The sequence below is a fragment of the Conger conger genome, chromosome 18, assembly GCF_963514075.1.
Source record: "Conger conger chromosome 18, fConCon1.1, whole genome shotgun sequence".
In the NCBI taxonomy this organism is placed as follows: domain Eukaryota; kingdom Metazoa; phylum Chordata; class Actinopteri; order Anguilliformes; family Congridae; genus Conger; species Conger conger.
Genome location: NC_083777.1, coordinates 6,942,216 through 6,952,909, shown reverse-complemented (window position 1 = coordinate 6,952,909; position 10,694 = coordinate 6,942,216). Strand labels below are relative to the sequence as shown.

General features: G+C 45.1%; 1 pseudogene; it reads right to left on the bottom strand.

Moving 5' to 3' along the window:
- Positions 1–1,434: 1,434 nt before the first annotated feature.
- On the bottom strand, positions 1,435–10,319 carry LOC133118589 (uncharacterized protein K02A2.6-like; annotated as a pseudogene).
- Between the last annotated feature and the right edge of the window lie 375 nt (positions 10,320–10,694).

Sequence of the window (10,694 nt, the reverse complement as noted above, 5' to 3'; positions counted from 1 at the left end):
CGTGCCTTCAGGGCACTTTCACAAAGTTCCAACAAACAGTTTTCTCAAAAAACGGGAAAAAAAAATAACCGGCCAAAAAATTAGGTACACCGGTCCGTCGGTGACTGTGGGTGGTCCGTTCCGCCTTCGCCTTTCGGTAGGGCCTCCGAAGACCCGCGGTTCCACCGTGGTGTCGTTGCTTGTTTCTAATTGCTGTTTTTTTCAACTCACTGGGCTTTGCCTCCGTCTCCCTCCGTACTCAGCCCCGCTCTGTGGTTGCGCCCCGTCTTTTGTACGGCCTCTCGTTCCTCCTTGGAGTCAGTCCGGCTGCGCCTGTCCAATTAGAAATGTTAATTCATTCTTAGCTCGCATTCCTCACGCGTCTTTTCTCCGTGTCGCTGGCCATGGTGCTGATTCTCCCCGCCGGCTCTCTCTCCTCGGTGCGGCTCTGCTAGATACGAACAGGGGAAATACACGTGATTAAAGACCTTTCCCAGTGCTTGGCGCCGGCGCACGGGCCGTTCCACTCCAGTGGTGTACCGATTCCTGATCGGGCCACCACACCACGCATTCCCTGTGTAACATTAAGTGTCAGTAAGGAAAACCAAACAGATCAAGTTTTAACAATTTTATTTTACCAGGCAGGTTACATACACGTAATTACATACTAGTTCCAAATCAAAAAACATTACAACGGAAACCAAATTACGGAGTCTTAAAAGTCATACCTGGTAATAAAAGCTACATACCGGAGTCTGGCTACAGACACCCTGTGTGGTAACTTCTGTCTGGCAAAGACCACTCACATACTTAACTTTAGTTAACTGTTTAATAGTTAGAAACAGAATACACGTTATGCACCGTCTGCCTGCTGCTCTGACTAGGCTGCGTTCCTATGCATATCCCAGAATGCCCTAGGCAATCCATTATTAACTCCAAACCCACTAGAGGGCGCTATTGCATAGCATAAACAATCCCCTTATAGAAAGCTGACATTATAACACTCCTCCCCCTTTAAATTCCAACATTCCCGTAAACCTAACAATCACAATCGTCTTAGACTGAATAACCCATTAGTGCCAGTTATTAAACATTAGCCATAAACAACTTAACCTTCAATGTAAACAAAAACAAGTTCACACACAACATTTGGCAAATATGGCAAGTAACCATTCAAGTCTAGTGTCCATCACACATTCAACTTAGCTGGTGGTTTATGAGTGCGCTGCGATCTTCGCAACACCACTGGTGACCCAGCAGGCACCATCGGTGAAGGTGTTTTGGGTCGATCTGGTGCTGGGGGCATGGACGGAGTCAGTGTAGCAGTGGGTGAAGGTCCATCAGTCCCTGAAGACACCGATACCTCTTCCTGAGATACTCCCTCTGGCCTAACCCCAGGAGAACATGTTTCCACTGTAGGCTGCTCCACCACTGGACACCGCACGGCAATCTCTGTCACTGTCCATCCTGTAGCTCCACAACGAAAGAGACTGGGCCACTCTGCTTACGAATGACTCCCGGTAGCCACTTCACGCTGTTGTTGTTGAAGTTCCTCACATATACGCGGTCATCAGGCTGAAGCTGTCTCTCTCGTGCGTGCTGATCATGTCTCTCTTTTTGCTTCTCCTGTTTTCTCTCCACCTTTGCCTTGATGTTTGGACGCAGCAGGTCCAATCTTGACTTGGGGCGACGCCCAAGCAGCATCTCCGCTGGTGTGTGTCCTGTTGTAGACTGTGGCGTGAGGCGGTATTTAAACAGGAACCGTGAAAGCCGACTACTAAGTGAGTCCCCTGTCATGCACTTCAGGCCCTCCTTAACTGTCTGAACCGCCCACTCTGCCAACCCATTGGAAGCTGGTGAAAAGGAGCGGTTCTGGTGTCATTAATTCCATTCTCTTGCATGAACTCACTGAACAGCTCACTAGTGAATGCCGGGCCGTTGTCAGTCACCAGCGAGTCCGGTATTCCATGGATGGCAAACACCTGCCTGAGTTTGTCAATGGTCACGGGGGCTGTGATATTGCTCATGATGTGGGCCTCGATCCATTTGGAGTGTGCATCCACCATTATCATAAACATCTGCCCCATGAACGGGCCAGCAAAGTCTACATGTAGCCTAGACCATGGGCGGTCAGGCCACTCCCATGGGTGCAAAGGTGCTGGCGCTGGTGAGTGCTGATTGGTCTGACACTGTGTGCATGCCTTCACCTTTTCTTCCAGGTCCTGGTCCATTTTTGGCCACCAGACGTACGACCTGGCCAGTCCTTTCATCCGCGACACATCTGGATGTGTCTCATGTATCTCCTCCACAATCTGCGAACGGCCTGGAGGCGGTACGACGACCCTCGTACCCCAGAAAATGCAGCCATCCTGCAGACTCAGCTCTGTTTTACGTTTTGCATAAGGCCTCAGTTCCTCTTATTCCACAACACTGGGCCAACCCTGCAGCAGGAATGTCTTCACTTGGGACAGGACAGGGTCCCTCTCAGTCCAACGCTTGATCTGGGCCGCTGTCACCGGCGTCTGAGTCAGCATCTCCAATGTGAACACAGTCTCTGGCGGCACGGGTGTCATCAGCGGCGTGTCAGGTAAGGGCAGCCTACTCAGCGCATCAGCGTTGCCATTATCCTTACCCGCTCTGTACACTATAGTGTAGATGTATGCAGACAGTGTGAGAGCCCAACGTTGTATCCTGGCTGAGGTGAGCGGTGGGATGCATCGAGTCTCACTGAACAGACTCATCAAAGGTTTATGGTCTGTGACAATCGTGAACGCCCGCCCATATAGATACTGGCGAAAACGCTTCACAGCAAAAACGATGGCCAGACCCTCCTTATCCAACTGCGAATAACCTTTCTCTGCCGCTGACAAGGTCCATGAAGCAAAGCCAATAGGCTTCTCTGCACCGTCCTCCATTATATGTGAAAGCACCACCCCCACTCCATAGGGCGACGCATCACACGAAAGAACAATTTCTCTGTCTGGGTCATAGTGCACAAGTAACTTCTCTGAATTGAGGAGCTCTTTTACTTGCTTGAAAGCATCCTCCTGCTCCACCTCCCACTGCCACCTAGTGTCCTTGTGCAGCAGCTTGTAGAGTGGGGCCAATACACTTGAGAGATCAGGGAGAAACTTCCCATAATAATTAACCAGGCCCAGGAAAGATTGGAGCTCATGGACACTCTTGGGGCTTGGGGCCTCTTTAATAGCCCTCACCTTGTCCTCCAGTGGCAAGAGCCCCTCCGCTGTGATCTTGTGTCCCAAGTAGGTCACACTCGGGGACAGGAACACACATTTTCCCCTCTTCAGCCTCAGCCCGGCGTCAGCTAACCTTTTCAGCACCTGCTCTAGGTTAGCCAGATGTTCCTCCTCTGTGGCCCCGGTGATCAGAATATCATCTAAATACACCGCCACATGCGGAATCCCCTGCAGCAATGTGTCCATCGTCCTCTGGAAGATGGCGGGGCTGGACGCCACTCCAAACACCAGCCGGTTGTATTTGAACAAGCCCTTGTGAGTATTGACCGTGACATACTCCTTTGACTCCTCATCAAGTAACAGCTGCTGGTAAGCGTGGCTCATATCCAGCTTGGTGAACCGCTTACCCCCTGCCAGTGATGCAAATAGGTCATCGACCCGTGGTAATGGGTACTCCTCCAGCTTTGAGACCCGGTTCACAGTGAGCTTATAGTCCCCATATATCCGTACCGTCTTGTCTTCTTTCAGCACAGGAACAATGGGCACCGCCCACTTTGAGAACTTGACTGGTTCTATAATGCCCAGCCTCTGCAACCGCTCCAGCTCCTCCTCCACCTTACTCTTCATGGCATAGGGGACTGGGCGGGGCTTGAAAAACCATGGGGAGGCCTCTGGGTTGACATGCAGTTTTACTGTCACCCCCTCTAGGGTACCCAGCTCCTCCTTGAAAACATCCTTGTATCTCTCTAGAATGTCCTCCGTTGAGTCTCTCCTGCCAGCATACTTAATCACATGCCAGTCTAGTTTGAGCTTACGCAGCCAATCACGACCCAACAAACTGGGCCCGCTCCCCTTGGCTACCACCAGCCCGGCGCGGGCTATCTGGCCCTCATACAAAATGTCCACATATAGGACCCCAACATGAGGAATGGGATGTCCTGTATAGGTCCTGAGTTTGAGCTTTGACGGCCTGATGGGAGGTAGGTTAGACCCCCACGTCTCTCTGTAGGTCTCCTCGCTGATGACCGATGCTGACGCCCCTGAGTCAATCTCAAACGTTATGTCCTGCCCTCCGACAGCAACTGTGGCACAGTAAGGCTCTGATGGCTCCTCATCTGTTTCAACTCCAAACATGTTGTAGGAGCATGTTTCCTCCTCTTCAGCGTAGGAGCATGTTTCCTCCCCCTCAACCTCTTCCTCTAGGTGATGTGTGGCTCTTTGAGCCTGCTGAGCCCTTCCTTCCTAGGGTTTGCCTTTCCCCATTGAACTCCTACATTTCTTTGACAGGTGTCCCCTCTTTTGGCATGAGTGGCAGACAGCCACCTTAAATTTACAGTCATTTGCATAATGTGGCCCTCCGCACCGGAAACATTCAACTCGTTTGGCCCGTGCACTTGTGTCCTGTTTAACAGACCCTTTTCCAGTGTCTCTCCTCACCTGGTGCACTGCCACTGTCTGTGAACTTCCATTTCCCTTCTGAATGTCTTTGGCATTATTAGCAGCCATTTCCATACCTTGGGAAATTTCCAGGGCTTTCTTGAACGTCAGGGGTGGCGTTTCCTCCAGCAGGCGGCGCTGTATGGCGTCATGGTTGATGCCGCAAACCAGTCTGTCACGCAGCATATCGTCCAGCACTGCCCCAAAAACAGCTCAGCTCAGACGCAGCTCAGCTACAAAGTTAGCTACAGTCTGACCTGATTTCCTGAAGAAACTGTGGAACTTGAACCTTTGGACTATGACAGAGGGCTTTGGGTTGTGGTGGTTCCCCACGAGCTTGACTAGATCATCATACGTCATCTCCCCTGGTTTCTTCGGTGTGGCTAAATTCCTTATCAGTTTATAAGTTTTTGCCCCACACACACTCAGTAGGATGGAGCGCCTCTTAGGCTCCTCCTAATGTCATTAGCAAGGAAAAAGTGTCCCAACCTTTCCTCATACTCTGTCCAGTCCTCGTTTCCTCCCCAATAGTCCCAAGCATAGCCATCTTAACCCGTTGGACCCTCCTCGTCTCCGCTGTTCATGAACTTGTGTTGTTAGCCACCTAGCTTGTTAGCACACTGCAACTAAGCCAGCTCAAACACCCCCAAAAACACGCAAAAAACGCCCAAAAACACGCTTCCCGTTGAATCCTCGTCGCCAGAAATATGTGGTAACTTCTGTCTGGCAAAGACCACTCACATACTTAACTTTAGCTAACTGTCTAATAGTTAGAAACAGAATACACGTTATGCACCGTCTGCCTGCTGCTCTGACTAGGCTGCGTTCCTATGCATATCCCAGACCCTGTACGTAGAAATTACGTGCACAGGAGGCTGATTGCATTCTCCCAGATTGCTTAGTTCACTGTCCTTAAATCCAAAAACCTTTGATGTTAACCCTAAAAATGGGTCACCCATCTGTAATTTGGAGCCAGGCCTCCCCAGGAAACGCAGGGGGGTTGAGGCACATGGCTTTCACTGGGGCAGAGCTCCACACAGTTTCTCCTGGTTGGTTATGATGCCAAGGGTTTGCTGTTGCAGAAATAAAACCATTGCACCAGTCGCACTGAAACAATCAGAATAATACCAAACATGAATATTATCTAAACTGACTTTGTCATGAAACATCCAGTGCTGTACACATCATTTAGTGACTGAGTAAAGAGGGAGAGAGCAATAAAGGGGGGTTCAGGAGAAGGTCACACACAACCGGAGGGAGAGATCTGTCTGCATCATTACAGCATAACTGAGACGTAATTAGCAACTCTAAAGTCAGTTGTGTTTTGTGCACTTATTATAGTTATCTGTACTCTTGAACCACCATCTGAACCATCCATTTCCAGCATGAAAATCATTTGTTGGAGTTAGCTTGCCTGCTCATCCAAAGTGACCTTGTGGCGAGCTAGTAACAACCTATTTTGTGTTCTGACTATAAGTTGAAGTTGATGGACATTTGCCTGACCAGCACCTGCAGTGTCTGTTGCAGCTAGCACTAGTGTTGCTTACAACTTGGCAAACAATCTTCATGACAAAACTGTCCACACAAAAAAATTACATGAGTAAAACAATGAAAACAATGAAGGCTTCCCATTAATAATTAACCGGAAGAAATATGCACCCATGAACATTTGAAATAAGGAATAATAATCTATTAATAATAATAATCAGTTATATGAGAGACATGACAGTCCCCTTTAAGTATGACGCGAGAAGCTGAGTATTGGCTTGATGGAGCTTTGGCAGTTACACGTTTGCCCGTTTCCTCAGAACTGCACAGATCACTGAGAGAGAGAGGCATGAATATTTCACTCATTTCTCAATTTCATTTTAACCCAATAAAAAATAAACTACAACCAAATACTGAATTAGTATATTACAATATCGAGTGAGCAGCATATATATTTTTTTAAGTTTGAAAAACAGTACAAATAGAGATGGTCTTTTGTCCCGAATCAACTGAACCCAGCTAATTCTCGAACCCAGAATCACTCTCAGAAAGCAACCATGAACTTATCAAAAGAAGCTCTTTGGACAGAGCACCTTCTTCAGTTTCTCTGACGCTGGACTAACTGTTCAAGGAACTTGGCTAACACTGATGCATACTCTAGTAATAGTCATATATAAATTAACTTGGTTAGCTCAGAGACACATACACAGATAACACTAGTGCATCTACACAATAGAAGAAGAGACACGCCTCTTTGTATCAAAAGCGTTTCTGGAACAGAGTTCAGGGAATCATACTATCAAAGTTTAAGAATTTGATCTATAAGTAATCATTTTAATTATTAAATTACCAACTGACCCGTCTTCTCATTGACAAGGTTTCAATAACTTATTCAGAAATGATGTTGATAGTGATGCAAAAGGTTACCAGAGGAAAGAGGGATTATTTGCATATATTATATGGTTGGCATTCATATGGCGCCTTTATCCAAAGCGCTGTACAATTGATGGCTCTCATTCACCCATTCAGACACACACTCACACACCAACGGCGATTAGCTGCCATGCAAAACAAAGTGCCTATTTTTCTTAGTGTCCAGTAAGGTGAATTCATGATTTCCACAAGTATCTTGATACAAGATACTACTTACGTAAAAAAAATTCATTCACCTTACTGGACACTTAGTGTTTCACAATAGCACAGAGGTCTGTTTCGTGGAATACAGTGAATACTACAGCTCTGCTTCCTGTAATAATATGCATACCATAGCTCTGTTTTGTGTAATATTAAGAATATAAATTAATAGTATAGCTCTGTTTGCTGTAAAATACTGCACACCCTAGCAGTTCCCTATATGTAATATGCTGCTTATTGTAGTTCAATTTCCTGTATGTAATATATTGGAAATGTAGGCTCTGCTTCCAATAGACTTCTGTAATATACAGTACTGTGCTAAGATTTTAGGCAGGTGTGTGCAAGTATACCAAAAATAATTGAAGCTGTTTTGAAGGCAAAGGGTGATCACACCGAATATTGATTTGATGTAGATTTTTCTTCTGTTCACACACTTTGCATTTTGTTAAGTGATGAAAATAAATGATTAAATTATGATTTCAATTTTGAAAGCATTCTTACTTCACATTTTTTCATGCCTGCCCAAAACTTCTGGACATGACTGTACTTCTGTTTCCTGTATGCAATAAACAGCATCCTGTACCTGTATGCAATACACTGCATCCTGTACCTATTTCCTGTATGTAATACACTGCTGACTGTAGATCTGTTTCCTGTATGTAATACACTGCATCCTGTACCTGTTTCTTGTATGCAATACACTGCATCCTGTACCTGTTTCTTGTATATAATACACTACATCCTGTACCTGTTTCCTGTATGTAATACACTGCACGCTGTACCTGTTTCCTGTATGTAATACACTGCATCCTGTACCTGTTTCTTGTATGCAATACACTGCATCCTGTACCTGTTTCTTGTATGCAATACACTGCATCCTGTACCTGTTTCTTGTATATAATACACTACATCCTGTACCTGTTTCCTGTATGTAATACACTGCATGCTGTACCTGTTTCCTGTATGTAATACACTGCATCCTGTACCTGTTTCCTGTATGTAATACACTGCCCCCTGTACCTGTTTCCTGTATGTAATACACTACATCCTGTACCTGTTTCCTGTATGTAATACACTGCACCCTGTACCTGTTTCCTGTATGTAATACACTGCACCCTGTAGCTGTTTCCTGTGTGTAATACAGTGCACCCTGTAGCTCTGTTTCCTGTATGTAATACACTGCACCCTGTAGCTGTTTCCTGTGTGTAATACAGTGCATCCTGTACCTGTTTCCTGTATGTAATATGCTGCTTACTTTAGCTGTTTCCTGTCGTATTTTGGATGCTGCATACTTCCCATTGAGCCATTCTTTGTCATACACTGATGAAGACCCAGCTAAATTCTGAAAATATTACCAGATCTAGATGAATCATTTTTTAAAATGAATAACACTCAACCCTTGCCTATGATTACATACCATACTGACATTTCTGGGACATACCATTCACATGCAATTTGATCATTAATACCGGGAGTGAAATGTTGTGGAACACTGTTCCTTCACGATCCCCCCAAACACAAATTCAAGAGTGGTTTCATTAAGGCCAGGATGAAGTCAAACATCTTCCACCCCGGCCCAAACAATCACCAAGCATGATAAACTTTACATATAAAGTTCTGGAGCAAAGCAGACATTCACTTCCTTCATCCCTGAAACAAAGGGAGGCTCCAATATCCAAATACACAGTTCTGAACATGTATGACGGCATTTGAAGAGGGACTGAATCTGTTCTGAAGACAATGGGGAGAGCTGACTCCTTATCACTTCATATTCAGATATTGTTTGGTGTTCCCACTATTTTATATTTCCTGTTGTAAAAGCATGATCTATACACTGGTAATATTTTCACTAAGAACAGTGGGGGTATCTCTGTTCTTCCTGTGAGTTTTGCGTCTCTTAGTCAAAATATACAGTAGGGGGTCAGCTAGGGGGCTAAGGAACATAAATGTAAAAGAAAGAATTAAAAATATACCTGAATACTGGAAAGATAAAGTGATACCAAGCATCCATAATATAGTTGGACAGAAGAGGGCTATATATATGAGCAGGATAAGTGCCAGTGTACCCAGAATCCTTTTCTTTTCTTTGTGTGGGACAGAGATGGAGTGAGAGAGGGCTCTGCATATGGCTCCCAGGAAGAACAGAAGAAGTAGCAATGGGATTATTATAAAGGAGGCAAATAAGGCAAATGTAATATTTTCGTCTAAAGCCAAACTGAAAGCAACACCTATTGAGAAGAGCACCACAGATGGCCAGACAGCCAGTGAAAGGAGTATGGAGTGTTTGATAGTGTGGTGACATCGATACCACAACGGATGCACGACCAGGAGGTATCTCTCCAGCGCAATACACACCATGAACCCAATACTGGCAAATATACCAAACATGAACAGAAATAAAGCATATACCTCAGTAGGGGGTGAAGTATACATTAAATTGCCTGACAATTCATAAAAAATTCTACTAATGATCTGGATGAAATCTGAAATGAGCAGGTTTATGACATAAACGGGTATGACATAGCCAGCCTTGACCTGATGAGAAAGGACAAAAACAGCCAAGCAGAGAACTGGCAGCTCAATGCTTATAGTTACAATGTCAATCACAGTCAGCAAATGCTTAATGCCAAAAAATTCCTTGCTGTGAGTCACATTCGTCATTTCCCCCCGGAGGCACACGTGTTGAATTAAAGTAGTCCATGGTCTCCAGGTCAGCTGTTCAGTTTGACATTTGTGATTCTTCACTTCCTGAGACCTTCACAAGGGCCACTCTAAAGAGAGACAAGAGAGGCGTTAAAAAGGTGTCACTTTTGAACCGGTCAAGCGTCCGTCTGTGCAGACATGTGTATGTCTACGTAGTATGTGCATTATTTCTGCCTGCATGTACACAGTAGTAACCAATGAACAAAAGATTATCCAGATTGTTTTGCGTCAACATTCATTTTTATTTTAAATCTAAATACATTTTTCCTTTTTCATTAATTTTGCTTTTAAGAAAGTAACATTACATTATGTTGACAAAAGAAAAACTATTGTGACATTGATGTTATGTTCACTCAAGTTACTTGGCTTGAAGTCTTTCATGATCTCTTGGACGGGTGAGGACAGAAATGAATTATCAGGACAACAAAAGGCTCCTGTATGCTGAAGGTACTATACGCAAAAATGAGATGGATTAAAGAGACATTATTCTTTCATCCAACCTGGTCATTTAATAAAGACATCTTTTCTGCCTACTCCTGGGTTGTGCTTGGTTGTTTGGTCGGGGCACCTGATAATGTTCATGTTCATACTAAGGCCTTCCCTTGTCCATACTGAGTTGGCCAAATTAGATGAATACATGCTTCTGCCATGGGGCAAACACACCTGTGCTAATTGCCTTATTGATGTAGTTCCTACAGCTGTCAGCTCTGTGTGGCGGAGTGGCATTTGCCTCCGGGTTACACTTACTAAGTAAAA